Below are 19692 nucleotides of genomic sequence, written 5' to 3'. Positions count from 1 at the left end.
ACAGCAGGACAACTCTGCTGCCCAAATGTCCGAACTGACAAACCCGGACACGCCTGGCCCATATCTGGGACGGATATAGGGAAGCCCGAACGCGCCCGGGAACCGCTCACATCAGACCGGCCCGCTCTGGCCCACCCCGCCCCTACCACCGCCCCCACAAAAACCCCACCCGCTAGAAAAAAACCTAGTCACTATCAGTCCTCTCGCCCTCCCCGCTCCCCTTCCTTCTTCTCCGCGTCTCTCCCAATCTCTCCACCTCCTCCGTCATGGCCTGGGACGGCCTTGTGAAGGAGGAGGACGTCGACTCCGGCAGCGATGCTCCAGGCGACGAGGCGCTCACGCTCCGCATCGCCATCCAGCGCTTGTGGCTGGACACTAACTGGAGTTCGAGCTCTGTCGCGTCTGCCGCCAACTCCTCCGGATCCCATCGGTGCAATGCGGGCTGTGGTCGCCCGTCCTGCTCCGCGCCGCTCCAGATTCAGAGCAGGTCGGTGGTCTCCCCTTCCCCTCCGGCGCCATCACCGCCAGGGCAGCACTGGGTGCTCGTGCCCGTGGCTCCCGTGCGGATGCGCATGTCGGAGTCGGAGGTGAAGACGGCCCGGGGCGAGCGATAGCGGGCCGCAGCTCCGACGGAGCACAACTCTTCCCGCCAACACGCATGCTTCGTCCCCTCGACCCGGAGGAGGCGCTCCTCCGCGAGGTCATGAGGCGCTCGCTAACCACGACGGAGTTCGACGCTCGGCGCCTCCGGCTCATGCTCGAAGCTTCCGAGCGCCTCGCGAGGGAGAAGGAGAGCGCTAAGGCGAAGGCAGCACGGCATGCGAGGGAGCAACCCCGTGCCTTCCTCCGCATGTCCGACTACACCTCTGTCAATGGTAAAACCGGCAAACCTCGGGGTAGGGGGTCCCGAGTTGTGGATCTCGGATCAATAGGTAACAAAGGACGAAGGAGACGGTGTTTACCCAGGTTCGGGCCCTCTCAAAGAGGTAATACCCTACGTCATGCTTTGATTGTATTGACGGTTGTCTATCGAGTACAAGCTTGATCTACCTCGAGATCTAAGTTGTGTTCTAACCCTAAGGCTAGGTGGACGTGATTATGATCGAATCGCCCCTACAGACTAAACCCTTTGGCTTATATATATACACACCGGGGGTACCTAGAATTACATGGTCGGTTGTTGCTCTAAGGATGCACATGGCGGCGGCCGAAGATGTCCTTGGAGTACACATCAAGTCTTCGGCAGAGGCTGTCTTGATCATGTAGAGGGCGAGGCTTTCAGAGTCCTTCCTTGCGAGAATGATGGCCCATGATCTCGGCCTAAGGACTGTGGGCCAACTAGGTTGGTACCCCTAGTCCAGGACCCCGTCAGTAGCCGGCGAACTGGTCTTCTACGCCGAGGACGACGCTCTTCTTCGGCAAAATGACTTTGGCTTTGGAGTCTTCGACTTGATAGACGAGTTCCTCCCTCAAAGATTTGGGATCGTTCCACGCATCGTGAGCTTTTACTGGGCCCTTTCTCAAAGGAATCCGCCCCCGAACAGGGCTTCTCCAAACTCGATAGCATGCGAAGACGCGGGATAACTTAGCCTCGAAGGCCACCGTATAGGTGTGAATATTACCTATAGGCTGACAACTTTACCGAAGCGGCACCACCTGTAACCAGGCGACCCAGTTACGGTTGCTCGAATCGCGCCGAAGTGTTTTTTTGTAGTGCTGGCGGAGGGCCAGATTTATGGCGAGCTCGCGAGCGAGGAGGCCATGGCCGCGGCAAACCCCAACTTCGTCGCGGAGCAGTGTGCCATCTATGATGTCGTTCACACTCAAGCCGCCGCTCGCCAGGAAGTGGCAGCCACGGAGGCGCGGCTGAGGGAGTCCTACAATAGGTGTCCTCGGGCATCCGGCCTGTTAGCCATGGGCCAGACTGATGGGCTGTGAAGATACGAAGACCGAAGACTCTCACCCGTGTCCGGATGGGACTCTCCTTGGCGTGGAAGGCAAGCTTGGCGATAAAATATGAAGATTCCCTTCTCTGTAACCGACTTTGTACAACCCTAGTCCCCTCCGGTGTCTATATAAACCGGAGGGCTTAGCCCGTAGAGGATATAGACAATTATAGTCATACAGGCTAGACTTCTAGGGTTTTAGCCATTACGATCTCATGGTAGATCAACTCTTGTAATACTCATATTCATCAAGATCAATCAAGCAGGAAGTAGGGTATTACCTTCATAGAGAGGGCCCGAACCTGGGTAAACATTATGTCCCCCGTCTCCTGTTACCATCGACCTTAGACGCACAGTTCGGGACCTCCTACCCGAGATCCGCCGGTTTTGACATCGACATTGGTGCTTTCATTGAGAGTTCCACTGTGCCATCCCCAAAAGGTTTGATGGCTCCTTCAATCGTCAACGACGATGTTGTCCAAGGGGAAACCTTCCTCCCCGGACAGATCTTCGTGTTCGGCGGCTTCGCACTGCGGGCCAACTCGCTTGGCCATCTGGAGTAGGTCGACAGCTACGCCCCTAGCCATCAGGTCAGATTTGGGAGCTTGAACTACGTCGCGGATATCCGTGGAGACTTGATCTTTGACGGCTTTGAGACCACGGCAGCCGCTCCCTGTTCCTACGATGTACATGACTTAAATCCGTCATCGGACCATGCTCAGGAAATTGCATCTATAACTACTCCGGCCTTAGACCGGAGCAGACCGCGCCATCCAAGGACGGGTAGCTCAACCACGCCACGGAAGCCGCAGATTCCGCGGCATCGGAGCCGCACACAGACCTAACCTCGAGTGATGTCTGTGTCACCGGAACCTCGGACTCGTTTCCGGCGATAAGTTTCAAACTATGTGCGTCCGCGTATGTCGAGCTGGATCGTCCATCGATCGCCGAATTCAGCGCCGCGGACGTCTTCTGGCACTCGCCTTTGGGCGATGCGCTGAACTCATTAAAAAATCTATCCTTAGCGGGGGGCTCACAGCCGAACTATATCCGGTTCGAGCTGAAGGCTAATGACGGGGAATTTCGCTTCCCACCCGCCACCCACTACATAGCCACTGTCGAGGACTTAACCGACATGCTCGATTACGGCTCTGAAGACATCAATTGTATGGACGATGATGCAGATGAGGAGCATGGCCAAAACCCGCCGTTTACCGGACGTTGGACGGCCACTTCTTCGTACGACGTGTACATGGTGGATACACCTAAAAAACCTAACGACGACGACAAAGAAGATCTAGTCGAGGATAAACCCCCTAAGACACAGCCCAGACGTCGGCGTCAGCGGCGCCGCTCTAAGTCACGTCGTGCAAAAGACAGCAATACCGGCACCGGAGAAAACAATACTCCGGACGATGCCGAAGACAATGAAGACCCTGTTGGCGGCAAACCTCCGAACAGGAGGAACGGGAATACGGGCACGTTAGCCCTGATGAACAGGCCATACACGAAGACTCGGAGAACAGTAATTATCTTCCGCTCTCCGAGGACGAGGATTTCATCGTGCCTGAGGAACCTCTCGAGCAGGAGCGCTTTAAACGTCGGCTAATAGCCACTGCAAGGAGCCGGGAAAAGAAACAGCAGCAGCTTCAAGCTGACCAAGACCTGCTCAACGATAGATGGACAGATATCCTAGCAGCCGAAGAATACGACCTCAACCGCCAAACCAAGGGTTACCCGAAGCGCAGATTGCTACCTTAGTTCGGTGAGGAGGCGACTGAACCTGCACCACGCGGTCGGGACAATGCGGCTGACCGACCACAACGCGGTCGGGATAAAGCGGCAGCTCAAGCCGAACAGCAGCCCGCCTCACCCCAACGAAAAACAGAGATAAAACAGCTCTGGGTCATACATACGACCCTCGGCAGGACCTGGACAGTAGAGCAGGACATATCAAATCGATCTAGGGATCGCGAGGACGTGCCTCGACACGCAATCGTCGGCTACTGATACGTCTCCAACGTATCTATAATTTTTTATTGTTCCATGCTACTCCCTCCATCACAGTATATAGGGCGCCGATGGCGTCGCTCTGGGACCAAGGTGCCTTCTGATAGGCAGGGATTAAGGAGTCGATTGTGCTGCGAAATTGATGGCAAGGCGCCTAATGAATCGCTAAAATGACGCTTGGTAACCTCCCCGTCCAATAAAAACTGAAACAGAGTGCATGCATTGGTGGAGCCGTTTCTGAGCGAAATTTTAGCGGGTTTCTTCCTCCTCCCGCGCCATTCCTTCCTCCTCCCGCGCCATTCCTTTCTCCCCCGCTCGGTTTCCATCTCCCGCCGATCTGCTACCAAATACAAAACGAAAATTTCGGAGTTCAAAGCTCCCGCCGATCCGCTCTATAATTAGCTGCGGCGATGGAGGGACACGTACAGACGGCATCTTCTCTCCTCCCTCCTCTCTCCAATGGCGCCGCCGCAGCAATGTGCAGATTGCCGGCCTCCTCCTCTTGGCCTCCGTGGGCTTTCTAGGGTTGCTTTCCAGCCGAGATCGCCGCCGCCCGGAGGTCTTCCTCCTCTTGGTCTCACCGGACGCTCTGGTGCTCCTTCGTTCTCCATCGGCACGGCAGGTTTCGAGCGTCTTCCTCCTCCTACAACTTTGCCTCGACGGCGCGTCGGCCTCACACGCCCATCTCGCGCTCCGGCACCTAACGAGGCCGGTTCCTCGAACTAGAGTGCCTCCGTCGGCGAGGCCGGTACAGGCAGCGGAGGGTTCGTGGGGTTTCACCTCATCAATGGCAGCGGCGGGATCTCGTTTGGCGGTGGCGGTGGCGGCGTGATCTCGTTTGGCGGTGGCGGTGGCGGTGGCAGCGGGATATCGTTTGGCGGCGGCGGCAGCGAGTCCCAGGACTTCACGTTCAGAACCGGCGCCGGTGCCAATCGGAGTGAAGGATCCTCCCATGGTGGAAGCAAAGAAGGTAAACCCTAGAAACCCTATAGTCTCATAGATCATGCAATTTTTGTCTGTCACTTTGAATCAAGATTAAACCCTAGTTGTTTCGGTTGATGTTGATGGAGTACTCATGTTTCTGTTACTCCATGAGAATTGCATGTTTCTGTTGATGGAGTACTCATGTTTCGGTCATGATGGAGTACTCATGTCCAGATCAATAGAGATAATTGTTTCTAAAATCACATAAACAGATTAAACCATGGAGTACTCATGTTTCTGTTGATGGAGTACTCATGTTTCGGTCATGATGGAGTACTCATGTCCAGATCAATAGAGAAAATTGTTTCTAAAATCACATAAACAGATTAAACCATGGAGTAAACATAAACAAAATCATAGAAGTACTGGCTTTTGTCCTTGTTCTTGTATAGACAGATCATAGAGATAGTGTAGACATAATTTCTATAGAGATAATTTAGTTCATAATGTAAACATAAACAGTCATTTTCATGCACATTTGTTTCTAAAATCACATGGTTACTATGCTTCATTTTCACAAGGTATTGGTGGAAATGAGGGTACCATTGGCTACCGAGGGCCTGGATACAACCCAAATTTTTCCCATGCCGACGAATACCCTCCTAGTCAAGAGGCTGTTCAAACCCAAAGACAACCTATCGATTTGAGTAAGCTCATTTAGCACATTTCTGTCTTTCACTAACCTTCCATATTTTTTGTTTGTCTAATTATTTTTCCAATGCATCTAGATGTTTTGTCGAACAAGGAGACAAGAAGACAGTACCGTATCGATGATAGGCGTCACATATATACTAAGATCATTGCCCGTAATGGTACGGGTAATAGGTTGAAGCATGGAGTTTCTAAAGCTGTTGCACTAGCTTGTAAATGTCCTAGGAGGATAGTGCAAAGGGTATGGCAGGAGGCTAAAAAAGGTGGCGGCATTACTGGGGTAAAAAACAATCGGAAGCTCAAATCAGGAAGGAAGAAGATTAATTTTGACTTAGATGCATTGGAGGCCATCCCACCTGGAGAGAGAACAACATTAGAACAAGTTGCTGGACATATGAACATGTCAACTTCCATTGTTTGGCGGAAGTGAGTGTTATACATTCATATATGTCAATTTTTTACATGTCAAATGTCTATGTCATTGATATATTGGTTGTTATATTTTCTTGTAGGTTGAAGATGAAGGAAATTAGACGAATAACGAGTGAATTGAAGCCTGCCTTGACTGCTGCAAATGAAAGGGCTCATGTGGAGTATGCTCTAAAGCATCTTGAGCCATGTAGCCTAACGTCCCTAGGCGGTATCAAACCCACATTTAGGGCTGATATGGATGTGGTTCATATAGATGAGAAATGGTTTTATCGCACACGGAAGACCCAGAACATGTATTTGAGCCATAGAGAGAATGCACCACACCGGGAATGTAAACATAAAAACCACATTCAAAAAATTATGTTCTTGTCCGCAATGGCTAGACCGAGGTATGATGCTCAAGGCAATTGTGTTTTTGATGGCAAGATTGGGGTTTGGGCTTACACAGAAATGGTGCAAGCTCAAAAGAAGAGTCAAAACAGGTCCGCACTTGTTTTTGTTACTACTCCTACTTTGTGCTAAACTTTTATGTGCACATTATTTACTTTGTTTCTATATCCATAAGGTTGAGAGGGACATGGGAGCTCAAGCCTTGCCATACAGTGGATAGGGAGAAAAGTCGGGAATACTTAGTGAAATACGTACTGCCGGCTATAAAGGAAAAGTGGCCTGAGAGCGATAGATGGAACACCATCTACGTACAGCAAGACAATGCTAGGACTCATATAAAACCAGATGATCCACTTTTTTTGCAGGAAGCTGCTAGGGGTGGTTGGGATATTAGGATGATATACCAACCACCTAATTCTCCCGACACAAACATATTAGATCTTGGTTGGTTTGCCTCAATTCAAGCCATGTTCCATAGAAAGATGCCCAAGACCCTAGCCGAGATTGTCCAAAAGGTCTTGCAATGTTCCATTTGAGTATTTATATGTTATTTGTGATACATAGCTATTTGCTTATGTAATGATTTGAGTTTTCTTGCTGTTATGTGTCATAGGTTAATCAATCCCTAGCTGAGTACCCCCATCAAAAGCTCAACAGGATCTAGTTGAGTCATCAAGCGTGCATGAGAGAGATCATCAAGCACAAAGGGTCTATCCACTACGCAGTTCCTCACTTGAAGAAAAAAGCATTAGAGAGACAAGGACTTCTCCCGGTTCGTTTGACGATTCATCTAGAATATGTTGAGCAAGCAATTGAGTTCTTGAACTCAACATGATTTGTACTGCCTCATGTGATGGTGCTACTATTCGAGTATTAGTTTCATTAATCTTATCAAAAAATTTGTGGACTGTTTTGAACTGAAAATTTACACCGTAGGGTTTATCATGGAACCATTTTCATATAACATTACATGACAAGATCATATAAAACAGCTCTTCATATAAGATCATATAAAACCATATTCATACTCATTTTCTTACATAAGATCATGTAATGTTATAAACTTGAAACATATATAACCATTACAACTCACTTTTTTTTCATCATCCGGTGAATCTAAACTTGACTATCCGGCACATTATGCGCTTTCTTTTCCTCCTCGAGATAGATAGATGGGTTGCGACGGCACCTTATGCATATCCCATCTTTGTTTATCGCCGCCGTAATCGCACAATCCTTGCACCAATAATTGTCACACAGGCAAGGATTTCCACACGAGGTGCAAGAACGTAAATCTTTTGGAACCGGGAGCCTACACCCCGAGCAAAGGAATATAGAAGCCTCACCACGGATGCCACACTTGAGGCACAAAGCCGGATGAATGCACACCTCACAAGTTGATGTCGGGTTGGAGTAGGTTTTGCGTACCATCTCTTGCTCTTGCACCATCTCCTTCATGGCATGAACTTCCACCACGCCTTGCACCTCCTCCATGGCAGCAACCTCCACCACGCCTTGCACCTCCTCCATGGCAGCAACCTCCACCACGCCTTGCACCTCCTTCATGGCAGCAACCTCCACCACGCCTTGCACCTCCTTCATGGCAGCAGCCTAGGGAGCCGAAGGAGAGAGAGAGGGAGAAACTGAAAGAGAGCAAACTCCACCACGCCTTGCACCTCCATGGCAGCGGTTTTATACATGTTGCATGCGGGAGCCGAAGGAGAGAGGGAGGGAGAAACTGCATGCGGGAGTAGGCTCATGTTCACACTTGCATGCCTCACATGCACTCATGTTCACACCTGCATACGGGAGGCAAAAGAATTCATGTTCCCACTAGCCAAACCATGCATGCGGGAGTACTAATGCTAAGTAATTAATAGCCTAATTAAGGAGGTGCGCCCTATTTCAAAGGGATTGTGAAAAAATCTGGTTTTGAAACTGCGCCCTATATACTGTGATGGAGGGAGTATATTATATTCTGTTTTGGACATTATTGGGCTTTATTATACACTTTTATATTATTTTTGGGACTAACCTATTAATCGGAGGCCCAGCCCAGAATTGCTGTTTTTTTGCCTATTTCAGAGTTTCGCAGAAAAAGAATATCAAACGGAGTCCAAACGGAATGAAACCTTCGGGAACGTGATTTTCAGAACGAACGTGATCCAGAGGACTTGGACCCTACGTCAAGACATCAACCAGGAGGGCACGAGGTAGGGGGCGCGCCTACACCCCTGGGCGCACCCTCCACCCTCGTGGGCCCCTTGTTGCTCCATCGACGTACTCCTTCCTCCTATATATACCTACGTACCCCAAACTATCAGATACGGAGCCAAAAACCTAATTCCACCGCCGCAACCTTCTGTACCCATGAGATCCCATCTTGGGGCCTGTTCCGGAGCTCCGCCGGAGGGGGCATCGATCACGGAGGGCTTCTACATCAACACCATAGCCTCTCCGATGAAGTGTGAGTAGTTTACCTCAGACCTTCGGGTCCATAGTTATTAGCTAGATGGCTTCTTCTCTCTTTTTGGATCTCAATACAATGTTCTCCCCCTCTCTTGTGGAGATCTATTTGATGTAATCTTCTTTTGCGGTGTGTTTGTTGAGACCGATGAATTGTGGGTTTATGATCAAGTTTATCTATGAACAATATTTGAATCTTCTGAATTCTTTTATGTATGATTGGTTATCTTTGCAAGTCTCTTCGAATTATCAGTTTGATTTGGCCTACTAGATTGATCTTTCTTGCAATGGGAGAAGTGCTTAGCTTTGGGTTCAATCTTGCGGTGTCCTTTCCCAGTGACAGTAGGGGCAGCAAGGCACGTATTGTATTGTTGCCATTGAGGATAACAAGATGGGGTTTATATCATATTGCATGAGTTTATCCCTCTACATCATGTCATCTTGCTTAAAGCGTTACTCTGTTCTTATGAACTTAATACTCTAGATGCATGCTGGATAGTGGTCGATGTGTGGAGTAATAGTAGTAGATGCAGGCAGGAGTCGGTCTACTTGTCTCGGACGTGATGCCTATATACATGATCATACCTAGATATTCTCATAACTATGCTCAATTCTGTCAATTGCTCAACAGTAATTTGTTCACCCACCGTAAATACTTATGCTCTTGAGAGAAGCCACTAGTGAAACCTATGGCCCCCGGGTCTATTTTCCATCATATTAATCTCCCGTCAACAAGTTATTTCTAGCGTTGTTTTTATTTTACTTTCTTTACTTTGCATCTTTATCATAAAAATACCAAAAATATTATGTTATCATATCTATCAGATCTCACTCTCGTAAGTGACCGTGTAGGGATTGACAACCCCTTATCGCGTTGGTTGCGAGGATTTATTTGTTTGTGTAGGTGCGAGGGACTCGTGCGTGGCCTCCTACTGGATTGATACCTTGGTTCTCAAAAATTGAGGGAAATACTTACGCTACTTTGCTGCATCACCCTTTCCTCTTCAAGGGAAAACCAACACAGTGCTCAAGAGGTAGCAGCTACTTATTCGGACGTGACAAGTCTAGTCACGCCTGGGCCGAAGACCGCAGACGGACTCCATCTGAGCTACGTCGCGATTTGGCCCAATATAGAGGCGCCGCGCACCCACTCTGCTTCACTGATGAAGTAATGGAGCATGAATTCCCAGATGGGTTTAAGCCCATGAATATCGAATCATACGACGGAACAACTGATCCCGCGGTATGGATCGAGGATTTCCTTCTTCATATCCACATGGCCCGCGGAGATGACCTTCATGCCATCAAATACCTGCCACTAAAACTGAAAGGACCAGCTCGGTACTGGTTAAACAGTCTGCCGAAAAACTCTATTGGCAGCTAGGAGGACTTGGAAGACGCCTTCCGCGACAACTTCCAAGGAACATATGTCCGGCCACCGGATGCCGATGACTTAAGTCACATCGTACATCAGCCCAGAGAGTCAGCCAAGAACCTCTGAACTAGGTTCTTAGTTAAAAAGAACCAAATCGTCGACTGCCCGGACACGGAAGCCCTAGCGGCCTTCAAACACAACGTCCGGGACGAGTGGCTCGCCCGCCACCTCAGTCAAGAAAAACCAAAATCCATGTCAGCCCTTACCGCTCTGATGACCCACTTTTGCGCGAGAGAAGACAGCTGGCTCGCTCGTAGAAGCAACAGCATTAGCGATCCGGGCACCTCTGAAGTCCGAGATGGCAACGGCAGGCCACGACGCAGCAAACACAAACGTCGCAATGATGACGAAAGAACGCATGACACAGCAGTCAACGCCGAATTCAGCGGTCCCAGACCCGGTCAATGAAAAAAACCATTCAAGGCAAAAAGAGACGGACCATCCAATTTAGACAAGATATTGGATCGGCCCTGCCAGATTCATGGCCACCCCGATAAACCAGCTAATCATACCAACAAAAGTTGTTGGGTCTTCAAGCAGGTCGGCAGGCTCAACGCCGAACACAAGGGGAGGAGGCCGCCTGGTGATAGCGACGACGAAGAGACTCACCAACCAAATACCGGGGGTCAGAAGCAATTTCCCCCTGAAGTAAAAACAGTGAACATGGTATACGTGACACACAACTCCACAGGGGAGCAGGAGAAGCACTCCCTCCGTACTGAGGATCATACTACGACAACCTCGGCCGAAGTACAAAGCGGTCTTATTAAACCGCATACCTTGTCGACCATTAAGCCACCAGTCCCCGTTCAACAGGATCGACCAATTTCAGAGCTGGATTAGCAGTTCGGCTTCCGCCATCCGCCTCATATACCTGCGAAATCTATACCGCGCATACATAACTATGCACTTAAAATACCCTGGGCATCGGCGTAAGCACAATACGGACGAGCCTGCAAGTACCCCCATAACCTCTTTTTTCTTTTCTAACTACTTTTCCTTTTCATTATCCTCTACACAAGCGGTTCAATGGCTGGCCACGGACTCTATCGGAGTTCGGGTTTGTATACTCGCCCAAAGGCAATTCCCTTCAAGGAGTCCATTCACCGAGGACAGGCGGCGCAGACGTGCGACAGGAGGTCCAAAATAACTTTTTGTAGACCGCACTCTCTATTTTCGAGCCTGTAAAGTGCCTTTTTCCTCCGCCTTCGACCCCTGGCATGTCAAATAGCCGGGGTTGCGGCTTTGTTATCTACAAAATAAAGATTGGCATATCACTCAGGTCCGAGTACACATAATCCGCATCCAGCATTCGCTTTTTTCTAAAATAATTGAATTTGGCTCCTGTGGTTGTTTCACACATACACCTCGGCATAACTTGCCAGGGGCTTGGTATGGGAACAAATGAGTTGCCGACAAGTCCGAACAGCTTTATAGCGTACTTCAGCATCACGAGTTTGGCCATATATGCATCAGCTCCGAATCATATCTTGGGTCAATAGTTGGGTTGCCCGGCTCCTGTGCTTGCTACCTTACGTTCCGCTCTATCGGCTAGGGTAGTAAAGGGAGAACTACTGCGATTGTGCTTCCGGTTCATTTGGTCAAGCACCTCAGTAGAGAAAGACGAAAACTGACTGTCATGATGCGGCGAGAGCTGGTCAACCACTCGATGACTTATCGGAATCTTTCGCGATTCCCTCCGTATAATACGAAGGACCTTTTTCTCCAGGTCATATATGTAACGCACCGTATTGGAATAAGACGTGTACATACCAGGGGCTATATCGTAGTCCCACCATAAAACTCCTATGGCTAAGTGAAAGTGTTAACGCCCGATAGTCCGATTGCCTGGTTCACCGCATTGACACCTCCTTAATGGACCAAGACGTTGGGTTAAGAGTGATCAAATGCTTTTCCGAACACCCCCGTACTTTATACGAGGGGGCTGAAGCCGACGACTGGAATACTTTCATATTAATACAAAAACGGCTGCATAGGAGGAACAAAAAGTTTTAGGCGAAACTACAAAAAATAGCCTTACTATAACATTATCTTTTACAAATTCCCATACATTTCACTCGAATATCATGTTTTTCGAGCATTGGCCCTCTATTAAGCGGGCACCCTCCAGGACATCCTCGAAATAATGCTCTGGTGCGTGATGGTCCTTGCCCTTGGGTGGACCCTTCGCTACAACATCAGTGGCCTTCATCTTCGCCCAGTATGTCTTGACACGGGCAAAGGCCATCCGTGCACCTTCAATGCACGCTGACTGCTTAACAACGTCGATACGCGGCACCGCATCAGCAAGTCTCCGCACCAAACCAAAATAACTATCCGAAATTGGCTTGTCCGGCCACAGCCCGATCACAGCGTCCTTCATGGCAGAACCGGATAGTCTGTGGAGCTCGGCCCATTGGGTCATCTGTTCGTTCAGCAATAGTGGGCGCTTTGACGCACCAAATTGTGACCAGAAAAGCTTCTCCGTTGCATACCATTCTCGCGCTTGGTAAAACTGTGCCGCATCGGAAGCACTCTTCGGCAAGTCCAATAACGCGTCTGGAGAACTCCACACTTGATTAAGCGGAGCATAATTCGGATCGCCGAACTTAGTTTGCAATAAAAAGGGATTACCAGCCGCGATCTCCCCAGCTTGTCGGATCTCCTCCTGGGCCGCTCTAGATTCGGACCGCGTTTCTTTCGCCTCTCGTAAGGCCTTGTCAAGATCAGCCGTTTTGGCTTTATTATCCTTCTCGAGGAATTCACAACGGCTAGCGGCATCCTTTATCTCACGCGCCATCGTGGATATTCCCTCCTCGCATTGGTGCCGAGCAGCCTGTTCGGCCTTTAACTCGGCAGATGCCTTCTCGGCAGCCGCATTACCAATCCGGGCCTGCTCCTTGGCCCGGGCCAGCTCAGCCCGAAGGATCTCGACCGCGGCGGCACCATCTGTATTAATGCATATCTCAGTATACAATATTTCGCGTCATGCTTACACTACAAAGCACGCGCTTGTAAGGACCGCCCCAAAAACATACCTTGCGACTCGTCAAGACGCTTGTTGATAAGCATTAGGTCATCTCCTGCCACATCAAGCTTCCGCTCTAGATCAACAACTTCTGTAGTCCGGGCGGACGCCAGGGATGTGACAGCCTACGTTTCAATTAATCATATTATTTTCTGGACATATCTTTTTTGATCCTCCGATCGCCTCCCTCGGGAAGCCAATCCGAGTCTCATGGGCTACTACCTATACACGGGTGCAGTTTGTGAATAAAGCACAATCAAAAATATTACATTACAAACCTCGAAGCCTCTTAGCAGGCTCGTAAAGGCTTCATTCAATCCACTTTTCGCGGATAGAACCCTTTCAACCACCGTACCCATCAAGGTACGATGTTCCTCTGATACGGACGCCTTTCGCAGCATGTTCGTCAATACATCTGGTGCTTCGGGATCTCCGGAAGCTGCCGTAGGAGTACGGCCTCCCTTTGAAGGGACCCGTTTATTTGTCCCTGTGGTTGTCTCCGGCTGTAGGCCGGACAGCTCGGGGCCTTTGTTGTTGGCCCCCGGACTCTGGGCCACCGAAGTATTACCTCCGGGTTGTGTCTTCGCCATCCCTCGCACCACTTGTTGATTAGGAGAGACCCTCCGCGGCGACACCTCAAAGTCGTCTGCCCTATTGGGCGAGGAGACCGGTGGAGGCGTCTCACTTTCCATCATCTCTGGGAGAAGGTCCCCCGAGGAAGAGGATTGTTGAAGACTGTTTGCCGAGCTGCAAAAAACATATATTCTAGATGTTACCTCGGTCGCAAGAAAGGAACGGGATATGTTTAAAACACCCTTGTTCACTTATGATTTGCCTGAAGGCTTGTCCTCTCTATGGGACTGCGCGATGACGTCGTCCTCCGAGCCCGAGCCACCCAACGGGGGCATCTTGCCTCGCTTAGGAGTCGTTTCCTCCCAACCCGTGGACGCGGCCCTTTTCTTACCATGGGGAGAAGGAATGTTGGCTTCTCCTTCACTTTGGCCTTCGGGCGGGGGAACCTTGATCTCCCCGGACACGGTGTCTGATGTACCCTCGGAAGGGAGGCCACCTTTGGCCTTCCCGCTCTCCACCTTGTCTCCCTTCGCAAGCACCTGGTACGATGTCGGGACCAGCATCCTTGTTAGTACGGGATCCGGTGAGTCTTCAGGAAGGGGGGCCGAACACCTAATTCGCTCCGCTTTCTTTATCCAGCCCTGGAGGAAGATAGTTTGCTCAGCAACGTATTGCGGCGTACTTAACTACAAAGTGTTCAACAGTTGAGCGCTTACCGAAGTATCCAGATGGTTGCAGTCGAGGCCGAGGTCCTCGGTGGTTTCTGGCCACTATTTTCGTTTCCCGAAAAACAACTTCCACATTCCTTTGTGCGAAGTGCCGAAGAAGTGTTGGAGGGTTTGTGGTCCTTCCGGATTAAACTCCCACATGCGGAGAGGCCTGCACTGACATGGCAGGGCTCGGTGGACTAGCATTACTTGAATCATGTTGACAAGATCGATGTCCTTCTCAAGGAGGGTTCAGATGCGGCTCTGTAGAGTTTGCACTTCATCAACTGATCCCCAGTCCAGCCCCTTATTAATCCATGATGCAAGCTGTAATGGAGGGCCAGAACGTAACGGAGGTATAGCTGCCCACTTGGTACCGCGGGGTTCTGTGACATAAAACCACTCCCGCTGCCATTGGTTGGAAGTTTCGGCGAAAGAGCCTTTTGGCCAGAGAGTATTGGTAAGCTTGCTCACTACAGCACCGCCGCACTCCGTTTGTTTCCCATCGACCATCTTCGGCTTCACACTAAAGGTCTTGAGCCATAAGCCAAAGTGTGGGGGAATTCGGAGGAAAGCCTCACATGTGATGATAAACGCCGAGACGTGGAGGAAAGAATCTGGGGCTAGATCATGAAAATCTAGTCCGTAATAAAACATGAGCCCCCGGACGAAGGGGTGAAGAGCGAACCCTAGCCCTTGGAGGAAGTGAGAGATGAATACGACCCTCTCACCGGATCTGGGAGTTGGAATAACCTGTCCTTGAGCAGGAAGCCTGTGGGGGATCTCCGCGGTCAGGTACCTGGCCGCCCGAAGCTTCGCAATATCCTCCTCTGTAACGGAGGAATCCACCCATTGGCCCTGTGGGCTGGGTCCGGACATGATTAGGAAGCTTGGAGTATCTTGGAGTATTCGGGAAAGGGAACCTGCCTTGCAATGCCGAAGACAATCTGCGTGCCGGACACCTCGTCACTGAAGCCTGGTTCAGGGGCTACTGAGGGAGTCCTGGACTAAGGGGTCCTCGGGCGTCCGACCTGTTAGCCCTGGGCCGGACTGATGGGCTGTGAAGATACGAAGACCGAAGACTCTCACCCATGTCCGGATGGAACTCTCCTTGGCGTGGAAGGCAAGCTTGGCGATCAAATATGAAGATTCCCTTCTCTATAACCGACTTTGTACAACCCTAGTCCCCTCCGGTGTCTATATAAACCGGAGGGCTTAGCCCATAGAAGATAGAGACAATTATAGTAATACAGGCTAGACTTCTAGGGTTTTAGCCATTATGATCTCGTGGTAGATCAACTCTTGTAATACTCATATTCATCAAGATCAATCAAGCAGGAAGTAGGGTATTACCTCCATAGAGAGGGCCTGAACCTGGGTAAACATTGTGTCCCCCGTCTCCTGTTACCATCGACCTTAGACGCACAGTTTGGGACCTCCTACCCGAGATCCGCCGGCTTTGACACCGACAGCGGCTGCAGGCGATCACGAAGGAGAACAATGCCAGCTGTGCCTCCCACGCGCTGTCGACGAACCATCAGGCGGCCCGCTGGGACGACGACAGCGCCGGCGCCACCATTTTCATCATGGACTTCACATCCATCCGCGACGGACAGGTCGCGGACTCCTCTGAGGATGTGTAGGCCACGGGAGGCGGCAGGGCCTTGTGTCCCATGTGGGCTGCTCCATCTACCGTGTTCTACTATTCCTCGCCGAAGACCGCACCTTCACTTTATCGGTCTTATCGCCGGTGCTCATGGACACGGCGGATGGAGGACGACACGGTCTTGGACGTTGGGCGTCGCCGTAGTATAGGTTTAGGGTCATGTCATTTTTTTGTACTAAATGTTCAAAATGTAATGAAAATCCCCCGTGTTTGTATGAAATCCGTCATGTTTATATGAAATTCGGCCTTGTTTGCACGAATTTCATCCTGTTTGTTGAAAATGAGTTTGAAATGTATAAAACTATGGTTGGATGGCGACATCCCGCATGTTGGGGAACGCAGTAATTTCAAAAATTTCCTACGCACACGCAAGATCATGGTGATGCATAGCAACGAGCGGGAGACTGTTGTCCACGTACCCTCGTAGACCGTAAGCATAAGCGTTATGACAACGCGGTTGATGTAGTCGTACGTCTTCACGATTCGGTCGATGCTAGTACCGAAAGTACGGCACCTCCGCGATCTGCACACGTTCGGTTCGGTGACGTCCCACGAACTCACGATCCAGCAGAGTGTCGAGGGAGAGCTTCATCAGCACGATGGCTTGATGACGGTGATGATGAAGCTACCGGCGCAGGGCTTCGCCTAAGCACTGCAACGATATGACCGAGGTGGATTATGGTGGAGGGGGGCACCGCACACGGCTAAGAACAATGTCTGTTGTGCTTCTAGGGTGCCCCCTGCCCCCGTATATAAAGGAGCAAGGCGGGAGGCCGGCCGGCCCGTGGGCGCGCCAAGGAGGGGAGAAGTCCTCCTCCTAGTAGGAGTAGGACTCCCCTTTTCCTAGTCCAACTAGGAGGGGGAAGGGGGGAGGAAGGAGAGGAAGAGGGAGAGGGAAAGAGGGGCTGCGCCCCCCTCCCCTAGTCCAATTCGGACTCCCCTTGGGGAGGGGCGCCACCTCCTGGGCTGCTGCCCTCTCTCTCCCCTAAGGCCCACTAAGGCCCAATACTTCCCCGGGGGGTTCCGGTAGCCCCTCCGGCACTCCGGTTTTCTTCGAAATCACCCGGAACACTTCCGGTGTCCGAATATAGCCGTCCAATATATCAATCTTTATGTCTCGACCATTTCGAGACTCCTCGTCATGTCCATGATCACATCCGGGACTCCGAACTATCTTCGGTACATCAAAACACATAAACTCATAATACCGATCATCACTGAACGTTAAGCGTGCGGACCCTACGGGTTCGAGAACTATGTAGACATGACCGAGACACGTCTCCGGTCAATAACCAATAGCGGAACCTAGATGATCATATTGGCTCCCACATATTCTACGAAGATCTTTATCGGTCAAACCGCATAACAACATACGTTGTTCCCTTTGTCATCGGTATGTTACTTGCCCGAGATTCGATCGTCGGTATCTCAATACCTAGTTCAATCTCGTTACCGGCAAGTCTCTTTACTCGTTCCGTAATGCATCATCCCGTAACTAACTCATTCGTCAAATTGCTTGCAAGGCTTATAGTGATGTGCATTACCGAGAGGGCCCAGAGATACCTCTCCGACAATCGGAGTGACAAATCCTAATCTCAATCTATGCCAACTCAACAAACACCATCGGAGACACCTGTAGAGTACCTTTATAATCACCCAGTTACGTTGTGACGTTTTGTAGCACACAAATTGTTCCTCCGGTATTCGGGAGTTGCATAATCTCATAGTCATAGGAACATGTATAAGTCATGAAGAAAGCAATAGCAACATACAAAACGATCACGTGCTAAGCTAACGGAATGGGTCAAGTCAATCACATCATTCTCTAATGATGTGATCTCGTACATCAAATGACAACTCATGTCTATGGCTAGGAAACTTAACCATCTTTTATTTACGAGCTAGTCAAGTAGAGGCATACTAGTGACACTCTGTTTGTCTATGTATTCACACATGTACTAAGTTTCCGATTAATACAATTCTAGCATGAATAATAAACCTTTATCATGATATAAGGAAATATAAATAACAACTTTATTATTGCCTCTGGGGCATATTTCCTTCAGTCTCCCACTTGCACTAGAGTCAATAATCTAGATTACATTGTAATGATTCTAACACCCATGGAGTCTTGGTGTTGATCATGTTTTGCTCGTGAGAGAGGCTTAGTCAACGGGTCTGCAACATTCAGATCCATATGTATCTTGCAAATCTCTATGTCCCCTTCCGACACTTGATGACGGATGGAATTGAAGCATCTCTTGATGTGCTTGGTTCTCTTGTGAAATCTGGATTCCTTCGCCAAGGCAATGGCTCCAGTATTGTCACAAAAGATTTTCATTGGACCCGATGCGCTAGGTATGACACCTAGATCGGATATGAACTCCTTCATCCGGACTCCTTCATTTGCTGCTTCCGAAGCAGCTATGTACTCCGCTTCACACGTAGATCCCGCCACGACGCTTTGCTTAGAACTGCACCAACTTATAGCACCACCGTTCAATATAAATACGTATCCGGTTTGTGAATTAGAGTCATCCGGATCAGTGTCAAAGCTTGCATCAACGTAACCATTTACGACGAGCTCTTTGTCACCTCCATAAACGAGAAACATATCCTTAGTCCTTTTCAGGTATTTCAGGATGTTCTTGACCGCTATCCAGTGATCCACTCCTGGATTACTTTGGTACCTCCCTGCTAAACTAATAGCAAGGCACACATCAGGTCTCGTACACAGCATTACATACATGATAGAGCCTATGGCTAAAGCATAGGGAACATCTTTCATTTTCTCTCTATCTTCTGCAGTGGTCGGGCATTGAGTCTGACTCAACTTCACACCTTGTAACACAGGCAAGAACCCTTTCTTTGCTTGATCCATTTTGAACTTCTTCAAAACTTTATCAAGGTATGTGCTTTGTGAAAGTCCAATTAAGCGTCTTGATCTATCTCTATAGATCTTGATGCCTAATATATAAGCAGCTTCACCGAGGTCTTTCATTGAAAAACTCTTGTTCAAGTATCATTTTATGCTATCCAGAAATTCTATATCATTTCCAATCAACAATATGTCATCCACATATAATATTAGAAATGCTACAGAGCTCCCACTCACTTTCTTGTAAATACAGGCTTCTCCAAAAGTCTGTATAAAACCATATACTTTGATCACACTATCAAAGCGTTTATTCCAACTCCGAGATGCTTGCACCAGTCCATAAATGGATTGCTGGAGCTTGCACACTTTGTTAGCATCCTTTGGATTGATAAAACCTTCGGGTTGTATCATATACAACTCTTCTTCCAGAAATCCATTCAGGAATGCAGTCTTTACATCCATTTTTCAGATTTCATAATCATAAAATGCAGCAATTGCTAACATGATTCGGACAGACTTAAGCATC

At 49.4% G+C, this 19692-nt stretch overlaps 1 pseudogene; it reads left to right on the top strand.

The window, feature by feature from the left end:
• Positions 1 to 658: 658 nt before the first annotated feature.
• LOC120962629 (uncharacterized) lies at positions 659 to 7370 on the top strand (annotated as a pseudogene).
• Positions 7371 to 19692: the final 12322 nt, after the last annotated feature.

Source organism: Aegilops tauschii, chromosome 4 (assembly GCF_002575655.3).
Source record: "Aegilops tauschii subsp. strangulata cultivar AL8/78 chromosome 4, Aet v6.0, whole genome shotgun sequence".
Lineage (NCBI taxonomy): Eukaryota > Viridiplantae > Streptophyta > Magnoliopsida > Poales > Poaceae > Aegilops > Aegilops tauschii.
Note: the sequence above shows the minus strand (reverse complement) of the source record. Positions and strands in the feature narration are given on the sequence as shown.